Genomic DNA, 18,238 nt, shown 5'->3' on the forward strand with positions numbered 1-18,238 from the left:
CTCAAACATGTGGAGCTTAGAGAGCATCCTGCTAAAAGATGAAATGGTCAACCAGGAAATTGAGAAGAATTAAAAAGATTCATGAACACTAAGGAAAATGAAGATACAATGTTCAAAATCTTTGGGATACAGCAAAAGCAGTCCTGAAAGGGAAATACACAGCAATACAAGTATCCCTTAAAAATTGGAAAAAAAACTCAAGTACACAAGCTACCCTTGCACCTAAAGGAACTGGAGAAAAAAACAGCAAATAAAACCTACACCCAGCAGAAGAGAGTTCATAAATATTGAAGCAGAGATCAATGAAATAGGGACCAGAAGAATTGTGGAGCAGATTAACAAAACCAGGAGTTGATTCTTTGAAAGAATTAATAAGATAGATAAACCAGTAGCCTGCCTACTGGTTTATTATAAAGAAAGGAGAAAAGACTCAAATTAATAAAATCATGAATAAAAAAGGAGAGATCACAACCAATACCAAGGAAATACAAACAATTTTAAAAACATATTATGAGCAGCTATACGCCAATAAATTAGGCAATCTAGAAGAAATGGATGCATTTCTTGAACACCACAAACTACCAAAACTGGAACAGGAAGAAATAGAAAACCTAACAGGCCAATAATCAGGGAGGAAATTGAAACAGTCATTAAAAACCTCCCAAGACACAAAAGTCCAGGGCCAGATGGCTTCCCTGGGGAATTCTATCAAATGTTTAAAGAAGAAACAATACCTATTCTACTGAAGCTGTTCTGTAAGATAGAAAGGGATGCAATAGTTCCAAACTCATTTTATGAGGCCAGCATCATCTTAATTCCAAAACCAGACAAAGACCCTACCAAAAAGGAGAATTATAGACCAATATCCTGATAAATACAGATGCAACAATTCCAAACAAGATACTAGCCTATAGGATCCAAGAGTACATTAAGAAGATTATTCACTATGACCAAGTAGGATTTATCCCCGGGATGCAAGGCTGGTTCAAACATAAAACAATCAATGTGATAGATCATATCAACAAGAGAAAAAACAAGAACCCTATGATCCTCTCAATAGAAGCAGAGAAAGCATTTGACAAAATGCAGCACCCATTCCTGATCAAAACCATTCAGAGTGTAGAGATAGAGGGAACTTTCCTCAGCATCTTAAAAGCCATCTATGAAAACACCACAGCAAATATCATTCTCAATGGGGAAACACTGGGGGCCTTTCCCCTAAGATCATGAACATGACAGGGATGTCCACTCTCACCACTACTACTCAGCATAGTACTAGAAGTCTTATCCTCAGCAATCAGGCAACAGAAAGAAATAAAAGGCATTCAAATTGGCAAAGAAGAAGTCAAACTCTCCCTCTTTGCTGATGACTGTACAGAGAAATCCCAAAAGATTCCACCCCAAGGTTGCTAGAACTCATACAGCAATTCGACAGTGTGGCAAGATACAAAATCAATGCCCAGAAATCAGTGGCATTTCTATACACTAACAATGAGACTGAAGAAAGAGAAATTAAGGAGTCAATCCCACTTACAATTGCACTCAAAAGTGTAAGATACCTAGGAATAAACCTAACCAAAGAGGTAAAGGATCTATACCCTAAAAACTACACAACACTTCCGAAAGTAATTGAGGAAGACACAAAGGTTTGGAAAAATAATCCATGCTAATGGATTGGAAGAAATAATATTGTGAAAATATCAATGCTACCCAGGGCAATTTACACATTTAACGCAATCCCTATCAAAATAATATGGACTTTCTTCATAGAGTTAGAACAAAGGTCTGTGTGGAAACAGAAAAGACCCCAAATAGCCAGGGCAATATTAAAAAAGAAAACCAAAGCTGGGGACATCACAATGCCAGATTTTACGTTGTACTGCAAATCTGTGGTCATCAAGATAGTGTATACTGGCATAAAAACAGACACATAGGGATCCCTGGGTGGCGCAGCGGTTTGGCGCCTGCCTTTGGCCCAGGGCGCGATCCTGGAGACCCGGGATCGAATCCCATATCAGGCTCCCGATGCATGGAGCCTGCTTCTCCCTCTGCCTGTGTCTCTGCCTCTCTCTCTCTCTCTGTGACTATCATAAGTAAATAAATAAAAAAATTAAAAAAAAACAGACACATAGATCAATCGAACAGAATAGAGAACCAAGAGATTGGCCCTCAACTCTATGGTCAACAGATATTTGACAAAGCAGGAAAGACTATCCACTGGTAAATGGACAGTCTTTTCAGTAAATGGTGCTGGGAAAATTGGACATCCACATGCAGAAGAGTGAAACTAGACCATTCTCTTACACCATACACAAAGATAAACTCAAAATGGATGAAAGATCTAAGTGTGAGACAAGAATCCATCAAAATCCTAGAGGAGAACACAGGCAACACCCTTTTTGAACTTGGCCACAGCAACTTCTTACAAGATGCATCTATGAAGGCAAGGGAAACAAAGCAAAAATGAATTATTGGGACATCATCAAGATAAAAAGCTTCTGCACAGCAAAAGAAACAGTCAACAAAACTAAAAGACAACCTACAGAATTCGAGAAGATATTTGCAAATGATCTATCAGATAAAGGGCTAGTATCCAAGTTCTATAAAGAACTTATTAAACTCAACAGCAAAGAACCAAAGAGTCCAATCATAAAATGGGCTTTCCAATCATGAAATGGGTTTCTGTTCATGAAACATGAACAGGAATTTCACCAAAGAAGCCATAGACATGGCCAACAAGCACATGAGAAAATGCTCTGCAACACTTGCCATCAGGGAAATACAAATCAAAACTGCAATGAGATACCACCTCACATCAGTGAGAATGGTGAAAATTAACAAGCCAGGAAACAACAAATGTTGGAGAGGATGTGGAGAATGGGGAACCCTCTTGCACTGTTGGTGGGAATATGAACTGGTACAGCCACTCTGGAAAACTGTGTGGAGGTTCTTCAAAGAGTTAAAAATAAAGGTACCCTATGACCCAGCAATTGCACTAGTGGTGATTTACCCCAAAGATGCAATGAAATGGCAGGACACCTGCACCCCAATGTTTATGGCAGCAATGTCCACAGGAGCCAAACTGTGGAAGGAGCCTTGGTGTCCACTGAAAGATGAATGGATAAAGAAGATGTGGTGTATATATATATACACACACACACACACAGAGACACACACACACACAATGGAATACTTTTCAGCCATTAGAAATGACAAATACCCACCAGTTGCTTTCAGGAGGAAGGAACTGGAGGGTATTATGCTGAGTGAACTAAGTCAGAGAAGGACAAACATTATATGGTCTCATACATTTGGGGAATATAAAAAAATAATAAAAGGGAATAAAGGAGAAAGGAAAGAAAATGAGTGGGAAATATCACAGAAGGTGACAGAACATGAGAGACATCTAACTCTGGGAAACGATCAAGGGGTAGTGGAAAGGGAGGTGGGCAGGGGGATGGGGGGGCCTGGGTGATGTGCACTGAGGGGGGCACATGACCTGATGAGCACTGGGTGTTATGCTATATTTTGGCAAATCAAACTCCAATAAAAAAATATACAAAAAAACCCTGCCTGTAGGAATCTACTCCAAAGGCATGCTCATATGTATGTGAAGTGATGAAATGTCCAGTGCAGTATAAATGAGAAAATGTTGAAAAACCATCCCCGCCAATTGGAAACATTTAAAGATTTAAATGTGATCTATCTGCATAATGAAATTTTAAACAGCTTTAAAAAATAATGAGGATACTATCTAGGGACTTATGGGGTAGCCTTTGGAAGGGAGAAGACAAAGCAATGTGCAGAGCAGCATAGACAATGGTTGAATATCTGTGCATAAAGTGGTGGTAGTAAATACACATATTTCCCCAGGTGTACATTAAGGATCTCTGGAAAATTACAATATTGGTAACATAGGTTCTACTACGGGAAAAAAAACACTAGATGTCTGGGAAAAAAACAAGAAAGGGGACTTTAAGTGTACATTTTTACACCTTTTTCCACTTTTGTCTTTGAATACTTTAAATTTACTATCTACTCAAATAATTTATGCAATTTGAATTAAAATATTTTGAAAAAATAAAAAAGTGATTAACAATTGGATGCATCTCCAGATGATGAGAATCAGCACAAATCAATATAATATTTTAGAAATAGGATATCTTGCTTCCAATTGCCCCTACTTAACCTTGTGTAAGTTATTTCCCTTCACTTGATCTCAGTTTCTTCATTATAGGTTGGACTATAACTTTAATGTCTCTTCTAGCCCTGACATTCTAGACCCCAATGATTTTACATACAGTTGTGGCTCAGCAGAAGCATTCATTTCTCTTTCAGAACCTTCTCAGTAAACCAGAGATCCTGTAGCATATAAGTATAGGGAGATCCTTAGGACTCATCTAGCCCCTTTTCTGAAGCCTGGAGAGATGACTTTCTATAATATATCCTTGCTTTTCTCTAAGCTCCTTTAATAGGCAAAATAAGTGTAGGACTTCTATTTTACCCCTGAGGTCTAATTGAGGACTCTTCTACTGCTTGAAGAATCTCCAATCTTCTTTTAATCTCAGTTGTGAACCCTGTATATGATTAAAGAGATTTTCCAAAATCTTATTGAAGCTCTTTCTTCTGCTTAGTCTTCTTAAGGTCCTATTTTCCAATCTTTTAGTCATATTCTTTCTTCCCTGCATGCTTCCCAGGAATGGTCTGGGAATCAGAAAATTGAGGGCTTAAATCCTGGCTCTACCACTACTTTTCTGGGTTATTATGGGGAGGTTATTTAATCTTTTGGGCACAACTTTCCCAATTGTAATGTGAAGCTAATACTGTCTGCCCTGCATATGGATTTGAAGGGAGTTTTGCCTATCTGAAGGACACAAAGTAGTGAAGCAATATCTACATCATGACTTTGAAAGCTTCATAAAGATGCAAGGCATATGTCATTCCCAAGAACTGGCCACAAAAATTCCAACAACAACACAATTAATCTGAAATGTAGAAATAAACTGTGGTACACCCATATAATGGAATACTATCCAAAGGTTAGTGAATATTAAATGCATTTTGTTAAGTGAAAAACATCATATCCAAAAGGCTACTTATTGGAAGAATCCTTTATATAACATTCTGGAAAAGGTAAAATTATAGAAATGGAAAACATATCAGTGGTTGTCAGAGGTTAGGAGTAGAAGAAGAAGTTGACTTCAAAGGTGCAACACAAGAGGATTTTTAGAATGATGGAATTGTTCTGTATGGAATTGTGATAGTAGACACCCTGGTCTATGTAATTACCAAAACTCATAGAATTGATACTTCTGATCCAGGAAAGATGATGGCATAAACTTCTCTCCATTCCCTTTCCCACTGATTACAACTATAAATCCTGGAAATAACTTAAGAGACAATAAAAAGAGAATGCTAAAATGTGGAAAGAGGAAGGAGAACTCATTAGAAACCTCAGTACCAGAGGAAAATACATCGACAAGATTTCTTACTATTTCCTACACAGTAGAAGGTAACCTAGGCCTGGCATTTATCTACCCCAAACCTAGTAATAGAAAGTGGTTCAGGTAGGCATATCTTTCCCCCGTAGCTAAAGGGATTCTTGCCTATTATACCAGGAAAAAGAAATCAATCAGAAGCCGTACTAACAAAATAGAAGTGTTCTTTCTACCTGCTGGGTCTGAGATACTCCTCTCCTTCCCCAAAATACATGAAGACTCCTCCTTCACACAAAGAACACCTGGAGAGGGTATATAAGAGTAGGGGTGATCCTTTCACAAATGCCAACCCAGGAAGCATTCTCCTTTACTGCAGGTCCTGACTTGCCCTTCTCCACCTAGAGACACAAGACTAGGGGCACAGTGTATAATGGCAAAAAAAAAATCTATCTTAGCCAGGGAAATTGTCTTTTCCACCCATATCTGGCTTCTCTCATGTACCTAGAGACATGAGTGCTAAGTGTGTGTGTGGTGTCATCTGCAAGGGAGCTCATACAAAAAATAGTGGCCCCCTACTCAAGAAAAGTTCTCTGTCACCCAAAGTCAATAGGTAACCACTATAGTAAATGCCTAGCCTAGAAAGTATTCTTTGTTCCCAAAGTAAGGAGAGTCTTTCCCCACACTTATACACATAAAATTATTGAAACTCTTTCTACATTATCAAACAGCATCATCAGGAACAAGTAGAAGCTTCACAACTATGAGATTATGAGATTAACCAAACAGTCCAGAATACCACTATAAAGGCTCAGAAAATTAGAATGTCATTGGACCACAGCCCACAAAAGTAGACCAGGATTTATATACTATACTTGAACAGGGTGACTTTCTGCTAAACTACAAGATATACATAGGACCCAGTGTCTTAATATAGTAACCAAAATGTCCTGGATGCAAGAAAAAAATTACTCATTATAAAAAGAAGCAGAAAAATTATGACTCAAATAACATAAGATAATCAACTGATACCAACACTAAGAAGATCCGATGTTGGAATGACTTTTTTATTTTTTTTTACATTTTTTTTTTATGATAGTCACACAGAGAGAGAGAGAGAGAGAGGCAGAGACACAGGCAGAGGGAGAAGCAGTCTCCATGCACCGGGAGCCCGACGTGGGATTCGATCCTGGGTCTCCAGGATCATGCCCTGGGCCAAAGGCAGGCGCTAAACCGCTGCGCCACCCGGGGATCCCCTGGAATGACTTTAAAAGGCTTTTATATCAGCCATCATAAAATGCTTCAACAAACAATTACAAATTATTTTGAAACAAAGTAGAAATTGGAAAATATCAACAAACAAATAGGAGTTTAAAAATAACCAGTTGTAAATTATAGAACAAAAATATACAGTAATTGAGATTTTTTAAATAAAGTCACTACATGTGCCCAACAGTGTAGTGGATACAAGACAAAATAGAATCAATGAACTTGAAAACAGAACAATAGAATATATACAGTCAAAACTATGGAGAAAATAATAGACTAAAAAGATCCTCAAAAACCTGTGGGGCAATAACAAAGTATCCAGCATTTGTGTCAACAGAGCCTTGGAAGGAAAGGAGAAAGTGTGGGGCTTAAGGAGTGTTTGGAGAAATAATTGCTGAAAAATACACAAATTTGATAAATAGGCCTACAGATTCAAAAAAAACTAAGCAAATTCAAAGCAGAATAAACTCAAAGATATTCAGACCTAGACATACTGTAATTAAATCTCTGAAAAGTAAAGACAAAAAGAAGTGAAAGCAACCAAACAGAAAAGATACAATACCTATAAAGGAACATTATTGAATGACAGTAGCTTTCTTATCAAAAACTATGAAAGTCAAAAGAAAATGGCACAAAATTTTTCAAGTACTACAAGAAAAGAACTGACAACTGTGAATTCAATATCCAAGAAAACTTTGCTTCAGAAATGAAGAAGAAATAAAGATATTCTGAAATGAAGGAAACCTAAAAGAACTTGTCTCTAGCACATCTACCTCTAAAGAAGTGTTAAAAGAAATTCTTTAAACAAAAAAACAAAGACATTATAAAAGAAGGAATCTTGGAACCAAAAGAAGGAAGAACAATGGAAAGAGCAAAAATATGGGAAAGTACAAGAGTCTACATTTGCCCTTATAAGTTTTCTAAATCATTTGTTATGATTAAAATAAAATTCATAATGTCATCTTATAATCAAAATAATTATATTTAAAATGGGTAGGGTAAAATGACCTCAAGGGAAGTAAAGTTTTCCAACAACTTGACTAAGCATACTATGATAAGTCATGTATATTTTAATACTCAGAACAATCATTTTAAAAACTATACAAAGCAAAACACTAAAAATATTATCAATAAGTGACTATGGAATCTTTAAAAATGTTAAAGTAACTCAGAATAAGAAAAGAAAAAGAGAAAACAAAGAAAAATCTGGCAGACAAGGCTAACATAACAATGATAACCTTAAATGTAAATCATCTGAGTACATCAAGTAAAAAATGGAGACTGGTAGGGTGGATAGAAAAGCATGATCTAACTATATTCTGTTCACTCATCATCTGGGAAATACAAATCAAATCTACAATGAGATATCACATCACACCTGTCAAAATGGCTAAAATCAACAACACTAGAAACCATAGGTGTTGGCAAGGATATGGAGAAGGGGGAACCCTCTTGCACTGTGGGTGGGAATGGAAAGTTGTGCAGCCATTCTGGAAAACAGTATGATGGTTCCTTTAAAAAGTTAAAAATAGAACTACCCTAGGAGCCAGCACTTGTTAATACTAGGTATTTACCCAAAGGATACTAAAATACTGATTCAAATGGATCATGCACCTCAATATTTATAGCAATATTATCAACAATAGGCAAATTTTGGAAACAACCCAAAGTCCATTGACTGATGAATGGATAAAGAAGTTGATTATATATATATATATATATATATATATATATATACACACACACACACATATATATACATATATATATATATAACAATATTACTCAGCCATAAAAACGAATGAAATTTTGCCATTTGCAATTATATAGATGGAGATAGAAAGTATGCTAAGTGAAATAAGTCAATCAGAGAAAGACAAATACTATATGATTTCACTTATATGTGGAATTTAAGAAACAAAATAAATGATCATAAGGAAAAGAGAAAAAGAGGCAAACCAAGAAACAGAGTCCTAATTATAGAGAACAAATTGATGGTTACCAGAGATGAGGTGATTGGAGTGATGGTTAAATAGGATTTAGGAGGATTAAGGAGCAGACTTATGATGAGCACTGGGTGTTGTATGGAAGTGTTGAGTCACTAAACTGTATGCCTGAAATTAGTATTACACCATATGTTAACTAACTGAAATTTAAATAAAATCTTAAAAAAATAAAGGAAGCTCACTTCAAATTAAACAACATAGATAATGCCATGTATATCTAATAGCACAGTCCATAATGGAAAAACAATTTATGGACCACATCAAAAATTTTAAACTTTGTTCTGTGAAGGCCCATGCTTAAAAATAAGCTACAAAGAGACATAAAAAATGGCAAACCACATATCCATAAAAGGACTAGTATATTGAATATACAGTCAACTCTCGAAATTCAACAGTAAAAAAAAAACTTGAACAATACAATTTAAAAAATAGGAAAAAGATAGGAGCAGTCATATTACAGAAGAGGGTATACAGATGGTAGATAAGAACAGGAAAAAATGTTCAACATCTTTAGCCAGAAGGGAAACAGACCACAACAGAATATCACCATACCCTTACTCAGAATAGTTAAAATAAAATAGTTGTGACACAAAGTGCTGATGAGAATGAAGATAAACCAGATTATTCATACATTGCTGATGAGAATGTAAAATGTGTCAACCACTCTGGAAAATAGTTTAGGACTTTTTTATTAAAACAAAACAAAACATTAGGGACGCCTGGATGGCTCAGTGGTTGAGCTTCTTCCTTTGGCTCAAAGAGTGATCCCAGGAATCAAGTCCGGCATCAGGCTCCTTGCAGGGAGCCTGCTTCTCCTTCTGCCTGTGTCTCTGCCTCTCTCTGTGTGTCTCTCATAAATAAATAAACTCTTAAAAAAAGAAAAAGGAAAAAAAAACATTAGGTTCCCACTGTGCACAGACCTTGCACTTGTACTCCGGGTTTGTGGTATCCCTGCTTGAACAGATCCCAAATCATAGTTCTCAATGTCTGAGTAGTTTATTGTGACATTTTAGACTACAGATACAGGTGTCTTCAGCTCAAAAAGAAACTAGATGATGAATTTTCCATACATGTGCTCATTGTGGCAAGAGGGCAGCCCAGGCCACCTAGTTCTTTGAAGTGATGATGGAGAAAAACAAGGATATGTGATGAATAATTGCAATGTAGGATCTTGAATTGGATAGTGAAATAGAAAAGGACATTAATAGAGAAACTAGAGAAGTCCAAGAAGTTTCTAGTTAAGTAAGCAGTATTGAGCCAATGTGAATCTTTTAGTTTTGATTATTATACCACAGTAATAAAAGATTTTAACATGAGGAGAAGCTAAGTGAAATATACACATGTGAACACTATGTTACCTTTGCAACTCTTCTATAAATTTAAATTTATTTCAAAACAAAATGTTTCTTAAAGTTATACTGGGGGAACTTGGGAAGATGGCAGAGTAGGGGGTCCCTGAGCTCACCCTATCCCACGCTTAAAACTAGATATCATCCACATTAAAGTCTATAGAGAATGATCTAAAGACTGGCAGAAACAAATTCCAAAACTTAAAAAAGAAACAGCTACATTGAAAGGTTAGAAATGTCAGAAAGGTGGAGAAAGGCTGCCCCCAGGAGGGAGGGATCTGTGCACCCAAAAAAGACAGAGAAACAGGTACTCAAACCAGGAAGCTCACACAGGAGAAACCAATCCCCATAACGTTTGACTCCAAAAACCAGAGGGGCTGAATTCTGTGAGTTTGTAATATCAGTGGGACTTGGAGCCTGGAGCTTTGAAATTCAGCTGACTCAGGACAGGGCAAACCAGGAGGCAAGTGATAGTTGGGTCACCACCCTTAAAGAGACAGCAGCCTGCAAGGAGAGGCAACATACAATGGGAGTTTACACAATACTGGGGACAAAGAGGACACAGATCTGTTCATACTGATTTTGGAGCATGTTGGGAGACTCTTCTGAAAATGAGGGAGCTGGCAGGTGTCATTTTCCTTCCCTGCCTCCAGCATAAACACAGGCCCATCTGCAGGAGGTGATGCTGCACAAACTCCTGCTACCTAAACTGCTAGCATTGTGCCATGCCCACAAATTCTCCTGATGACTTTCCTACTCCAAGCCTGCTTGCCTCAGCCCTGACCTCAGGGCAAATTTTGTTAAAGCTACTCATGTACTTGCCCTGAAGCAGGGTGCATGGCTGCCACCATGCACCACACCAACCCATCACACAGGATACAGCTGTGCACCCCCAGCCACCTTCATGCATTTGGCCCAGCCATGCCTTGTCATCACTGCACTCTGTGTCCAGCCTCATGCCCCTAGTTGCCCAAGCACACAGCCCTCAGCCACCACAGTCCTTTGGGTGATACAGAATAAGAATAGTAGCCCAGCACAAATTTTGTTAACTTGGTTGCCTGACTCCCAAAATCCCTGATGGGCATGCCTCTCACAACTGGCCTGCCTCAGTCTCACTAATACCACAGAGAGCAAGCACAGCCCACAAAAGTCAGAGAGTCAGTGAGATGACTGCACTGAAAGGAAAAGTGATTCAGAAACAGCAGCAGGACATAAGCATCACACATAGGATACTCTACTGAAGTGCCAAGCTCTGGGGAATAGGGGACACTGCAATACATGGCACTCCAGGACCTCTTCTTCATAAAGTCACTACTTTCAAGAGAAGACATTGTTGACTTTCTTAGCACAGAGAAACAGAGAGGCAGACAAAATGAAGAGACTGAGAAATGTATCCCAAATGCCACAATCAGAGGTCTAAGTAAAACAGATATAAGTAACATGCCTGATGGAGAATTAAAGCAATGATCATAAGAGTACTCACTGGGTTTGAGAAAAAAGTGGAACACATGAATCAGACTCTTATCACAGAGATAAGAAATAACATATAGCAGAGAATAAAGGGCTCAACAAACAAAATGAAAAACACAGGTGACAAAATGAACAGCAGGATGGAAGAAACAGAGAAATGAATTAGTGAACTAGAGGACAGAGTAATGGAAACTAACCAAGGTGAACAAAATAGAGAAAAATATATATTAAAAAAACAAGAATGGACTTAGGGAACTCAGTGACACAATCAAACATGATAACCTTTGCATTATAGGAGCTCCAGAAGAAGAGAAAGAAAATGGGGCAGAAAATTTATTTGAAGAAATAATAACTAAAAAATTCCTTAATCTGAGTAAGGAAACATATTATCCAGATCCAGGAGAACTCTCATCAAAATCCACAAAAACAGACCCATAGCAAGATATAATTAAGTTGGCAAAATATAGTGATAATGAAAAAAATTTAAAAGCACTAAGATAAAATTTGATAGTAATTTAGAAGGGAAAATCCAAGTGCAAGCAGGATATTTTTCAACAGAAACTGGAAGAGGAGAGGAGAGGAGAGGAGAGGAGAGGAGAGGAGGAGGAGAGAGAGGAAGATCGGGGGAGGGAGGTGGGGAGGTTATGAGGGGGGAGGGAGTGTTAGGGTTGAAGTGGGTGAGGGGGTTTTCTTCTCTTTTCTTTTGCTTTTCTTTTCCTCTCTCCTCCTCTCCCTCCTCTCCTTCCTCCCTTCCTTCCTTCTTCCTTCCTTCCTTCCTTCCTCTCCCTCCTCTCCTTCCTCTCCTCTCCTCTCTCGCCGCTCCTCTCCTCTCCTCGCCTCTCCTCTCCTCCTCCTCCCCTCTCTCTCCTCTCCTCTCTCTCCTCTCCTCTTCCTTCTCCTCTCCTCCTCTCCCTCTCCTCCATCGCCCTCCTCTCTCTCTCTTCTCCTCTCCTCCCTCCTCTCCTCTCCTCTCTCTCCTCTCCTCGCCTCTCCTCTCCTCTCCCTCCTCCTCTCCTCTCCTCTCCCTCTCTCTCGCTCCTCCACTCTCCTCTCCTCTCCGCTCCTAGCATGATATATTCAGAGCAGTGAATGGGAAAAATCTATAGCCAAGAATATTCTATCCAGAAAAGCTATCATCCAGATTAGGAGACAGAGTTTTCTAGAGAAACAAAACCTAAAAGAGTTCATGACCAGTAAATCATCCCTGCAAGAAATAATAAAGATGATACTTTGAGTGGAAAGGAGATGCCAAAAGTGAGAAGATTGCACAGAATCAATAAAAATGAATGTTTCTATAAAATCAGTCAAGGAACTCACAATATAAAAGGACATAAAATTTGACACCATAAGAAAAGCAAGAGGGAGAGGACATTGAGAGAACAAGAAGGAAGGAAAGATGTGTCCATGGATTAGAGTACCTACAGCCAAGCTGCAGCCCAGCTGGGCCACAGTGCTTACACCGCCCAGTCTATTCAAAGATATGCACAGACCACTCAGGCATATGGGCAGCAAAGTTAATGGAACTTATGGACATCCCACTGATGTCAGCTATACCCAGGCTCAAACCATTGCAACCTATGCTAGACTGGCTATGCAACTTCTTATGGACACCCTCCTGCTGGTTATACTTCTCCAACTGACCCCCCAGATGTATAATCAGCCTGTCCAGGGGTATGGCACTGGTGCTTATGATACTATGTATGGCACTGTATATGGTACTCAGCCTGTTTACCAATCTCCTATCGGTAGGAGCCAACAGCCACCATACTTGCAAGACCATAGGATGTTAACAAATGTGTTTAAACTAGTCAACCTCAATCTAGTGCAAGGGGTTATAACCAGCCCAGCCTAGGTTATGGACAAAGTAACTACAGTTATCCCCAGATACCTGGGACCTACCCCATGCAGCCAGCTGCAGCACCATCTTATCCTCCTACCAGCTATTCCTCTAGATAATGGACTAGTTATGATCAATGAAGTTACTCTCAGAAGAACACCTATAGGCATCCAAGCAGCTCTGGACAGCAGAGTAGCTATGGTCAACAAAGCAGCTATAGGAAGCAGTCATCCACTAGTTAACCTCCTGACAAAGTGGATCTTAGAGCCAGCCTCCAAATCAATATAGGCAACAGAGTACGAGCTAAGATCAGCAGAGTTCATTCCAACAGGACCACCCTAGTAGCATGGGTGTTTATGGGTAGGAGTCTGGAGGATTTTTCAGATCAGGAGAAAACTAGAGTATGAGTAGCCTGATAACTGGGGTAGGAGGAGAGGGGGATTTGACTGTACAGGCATGAGCAGAGGTGGGCAGGGAGGAGGACATGGTGGGAGAACAGCTCTGGAGAGCAAGGTAGTTTCAATAAGCCTAGTGGACCCATGGAGGAAGGACCAGATCTTGATCTAGGCCCATCTATAGATCCCGATGAAGACTCTCACAACAGTGCAAGTTATGTGCAAGGCTTAAGTGACAATGTGACTCTAGATGGTCTGGCATACTCCTTCAAGGAAACCAGACAATCCATGATTCATATCTACTTGGACAAGGATACAAGAAAAGTGTTCTGTGAAGACCCACCAACTGCCAAGGCTGCCATGCAGTGGATTGATGGGAAATATTTTCAAGGGAGTGAACTCAAGGTTTCTCTTGCTCTCAAAAAGCCTCCAATGAACGGCAAGCAGTTTGGTATGCCATCCCTGAAGGCAGAAGGATACTGCTGCCACGCTGTGGAGGTCCAGAAAACCCACAAATCCGGGAGGCCACAGGGTCACATGGGAGGCTATAGAGGAGACAGAGGTGGCTTCCCCGCAAGAGGGCCCCAGGGTTCCCAAAGGAATCCATCTGGGGGAAAGAAACATCCAGCACTGAGCTGGAGACTGGTAGTGTCCCAATCCAGGGTGTGGAAACCAGAACATTACCCGGAAAACAGGATGCAACCAGTGTAAGTCTCCAAAGCCTAAAAGCTTTCTTCCATCACTCTTTCTGCCCCACCCCACCCCGAGTGGTGACTGTGGCAGAGGTAGCCCTGGTGGCATGATGGAAGGAGAGAGGTAGCCCCATGGACTATGGTGACCCCAGTGGGATGTTCAGAGGTGGCCATTGTGGAGATAGAGGTGGCTTCCATGGTGGCCAGGGCATGGACTGAGGTGACTTTGGTGCAGGAACACAAGGTGGCCCTGGTGGGCTCCTTGGACATTTGATGGAACAAATAGGAGGAAGAAGAAGAAAGCATGAAGGACCTGGAAAAATGGATAAAGGCAAGCAATGCCAGGAAAGCAGAGAAAAGCCCGACTACATGCAGAATCCCTGCAGAACTACATTGAGTACCAGATTTATATTTTTTAAACAGAAAAATGTTTTAGATTTATAATTCCATATATATAATTTTGATCACAACATTATGATTATTGCTTGTCTGCACTTTAGTATTTTCTACTATCTGTGAAGAAACATTGAAACAAGTTAAATGGTAATGTGCTGAGTTTTTATCCTTCCTTTAAAAATGGTAGCTTAACTAATACTAAACAATGAGAACCCCTTGTGAGCATGCTAGTATCATTGTGGAGAACGAAGAGGGCCTCAAACTATAACAATGTTAATAGTTGCGATTTTTTTTCATAAAATTCCAAATGTTCATAAAAAAAATATGACACCATATACCTAAAACGTGAGGAGGAGAGGAGTAAAGAATGTGTTCAAACTTAACCATGAACTTAGTGTAGACTGCTATGTGCAGAAGATGTTATATGCAAATCTAATGATACCCAGAAATCAAAACCACTAATAAATATGTGAAGAATAAAGAGAAAGAAATCAAATATGTATCACAAGAAAAACAAGAAAATCAAGAAACAAAGACAAGAATGGATGAGAGAAAATCTTCAAAAACAACCACCAAACAAATAAAATGATAATAAATACATATCTATCAATAATTATTTTAAATGTAAATGAACTAAAAGCTCCAATCAAAAAGACATAGGGTGATATAATGCATGAAAAAACAAAACTCATCTATATGTCGCCTATAAGAGATTCATCTTAGACCTAAAGACACCTGTAAATTGAAAGTGAAGGGATGGAGAAATATCTATCATGCAAATAAATGTCAAAAGAAAGCCAGAGTAGCAATACTTATGCCAGACAAAATAGAATTTAAAATAAAGACTGTAACACAAAGACAAAGAAAAATACTATATAATAATAAAGGGGACAATCCAACAAGAAATATAAGAATTGTAAATATTTTTGCACCCATCAGAGAAAGAATCCAAATACATAAAACAGCTAATAACAAACATAAAGGAATTAATAGATACTCATATAATAATACGAAGGGATGCTAATACCCCACTTAAATCAATGAACAGGTCATCAAAACAGAAAATAAATGAGGAAACAATGGCTTTGAATGACATAATGGAACTGATGGACTTAACAGATATATTAAGAACATCCCATCCTGAAACAGTAAAATGCACATTCCTTTCAAGTGCAAATGCAACATTTTACAGAATAGATCACATATTAGGCCATAAAACAAGTCTCAATTAATTCAAGAGAATTGAAGTCATACCATGAATCTTTTCTGCCCACAATGCTTCCGTAAGCTGTCCCCGTGCACAAAACTTTGTGACACTGGTCACAAACTACAAGTCAACCACAAGAAAAAAAAACTAGAAACCACATATACATGGAGGTTAAAGAACATGCTACTAAACACTGAATGGGACAACCGGGAAATAAAACAATAAATTAAAAAGTGCATGGAAACAAATGAAAATGAAACACAATGGTACAAAACATGTGGGATGCAGAAAAAGTGGTTCAAAGAGGGAAGTTTATAGCAATACAGGCCTACCATGGGAAGCAAGAAGAATCTCAAATAAATGACCTAATCTTACACCTAAAGGAGTTAGGAAAAGAACAACAAACAAAACCTAAAACCAACAGAAGGAAGGAAATATGAATATTAGAGTAGAAATAAATGAATAATAACTTAAAAAACAATATGATGTATCAAGAGCTGGTTCTTTGAAAAGGTCAACAAAATTGATAAACCCCTAGTCAGGCACATAAGAAAAAAAAATCAACAAGAACAATAATAAAGTGATTCAAACAAAATCACAAACAAAACAGGAGAAATAACAAAAAGCAATACAGAAATACAAACAATAATACAAGGTATTTATGAAAACCTATATGTCAACAAATTGGACAACCTAGAAGAAATGGATCAATTCCTATAAACATAAAATACCAAAACTGAAACAAGAAGAAATAGAAAATTTGAACAAACCAATAACCAGCAAAGAAATTGAATCAGTAATCAAAAACATTCCCAACAAACAAGTCCAGGAATTGATGACTTCATAGGCAAATTCTACCAAACATTTAAAGAAGAGTTAATACATATTCTTCTCAAAGTCTTCTAAAAATTAAAGAAGGAAGGAAAACTTCCAAATCCATTTGATCAAGCCACCATTATCTTGATACCAAAATTGGATAAAGACACCAGTAAAAAAGAGAACTACAAGCCAATATCCATGATTAACTTAGATGTAATAATCCTTACTGTCAAACTGAATCCAAAAATACATTACTAGGTTAAAGAAGATAGCAGAGGAGTAGGGTCACCAAGTCACCTGTCCCCACCAACTTACCTAGATAAATTTCAAATCACCCTGAAAACCTACGAATTCGGCCTGAAATTTAAAGGGAAAAGCTGGAACGTTACAGAGAAAAGGATTTTCCCTTCTAGCAAGGTAGGAAGGCAGAATAAAAAATAAATAATAAAATAAAAAATAAAATAAAATAAAATAAAATAAAATAAAATAAAATAATAAAATAAAATAAAATAAAATAAAATAAAATTAAGATAAGATAAAATAAAATAAAATAAAATAAAATAAAATAAAATAAAATAAAAACAAAACAAGTGGGGAAGGGGAACCCCAAGGACCTGGGCTAAAGCCGGGGGGCAAAAGCCTCCAGGACATGAAAGCCCAGTCCCAGAGAAGCACGAACTTTAAAAATCTGCACCAGATTCTTCGCGGAAGGAAAGGCACCCACAGGGAACTCAGGCAGGATCCCAGGAGGGGCACTGGAGCCTCCAGGTTCCCGAGGTCACTAACAGAGGAAGTGCACCCCGGGGGGAGAGCGCGCCACACACCACGGGCCGAGGGCACATGCGACAGGGCCTCGGGATAAGCTCATGTGGTGGCTCCGATCAGAGGGGGCTGAGCCCTGCTACCTTGGGGAGCCACACACCAGGAGCGCAATTCCAGCAGCACAGACCCCGGAATCCCAGGACACCGAGCAGACACAGCTCAGGATCCTGAACTTCCCTTGGGACAGGAGGAGGTGGGGAGGGCACCGGACAGCTAGGACTCTCCTGCCAACGGGCATCCCCAAGCTGTGCAGATCAGCACCTCTGCCCCTGGAGCATCCAGGCCAGTGAGGACTGGGAGACTGTGGTAGTTGATGGGAGTGCTGAATCCAGAGCTGGAGAGCTGGCTGTGGCAAGTGTAGTCGTCCCTCCTTGTGTTACCCTGTGCCTGGGATGGAGCGGGCCGTCAGGGAACAGGGGCATCACATGATGAACAGCTCCCACTGAGCCGTGCACCTGGCAGGAGGAGGAGCAGCACAGCCAGGTGCAAACACCAGAGAATCAGCACAGCAGTTCCCTCCCCCAGAAGACCAGCTGGAAGG

At 39.1% G+C, this 18,238-nt stretch overlaps 1 pseudogene; it reads left to right on the plus strand.

Annotated features, from left to right (window-relative positions):
* Positions 1-12,774: 12,774 nt before the first annotated feature.
* Positions 12,775-15,000, plus strand: LOC100687295 (annotated as a pseudogene).
* Positions 15,001-18,238: the final 3,238 nt, after the last annotated feature.

The sequence above is a fragment of the Canis lupus genome, chromosome X, assembly GCF_011100685.1.
Source record: "Canis lupus familiaris isolate Mischka breed German Shepherd chromosome X, alternate assembly UU_Cfam_GSD_1.0, whole genome shotgun sequence".
Lineage (NCBI taxonomy): Eukaryota > Metazoa > Chordata > Mammalia > Carnivora > Canidae > Canis > Canis lupus.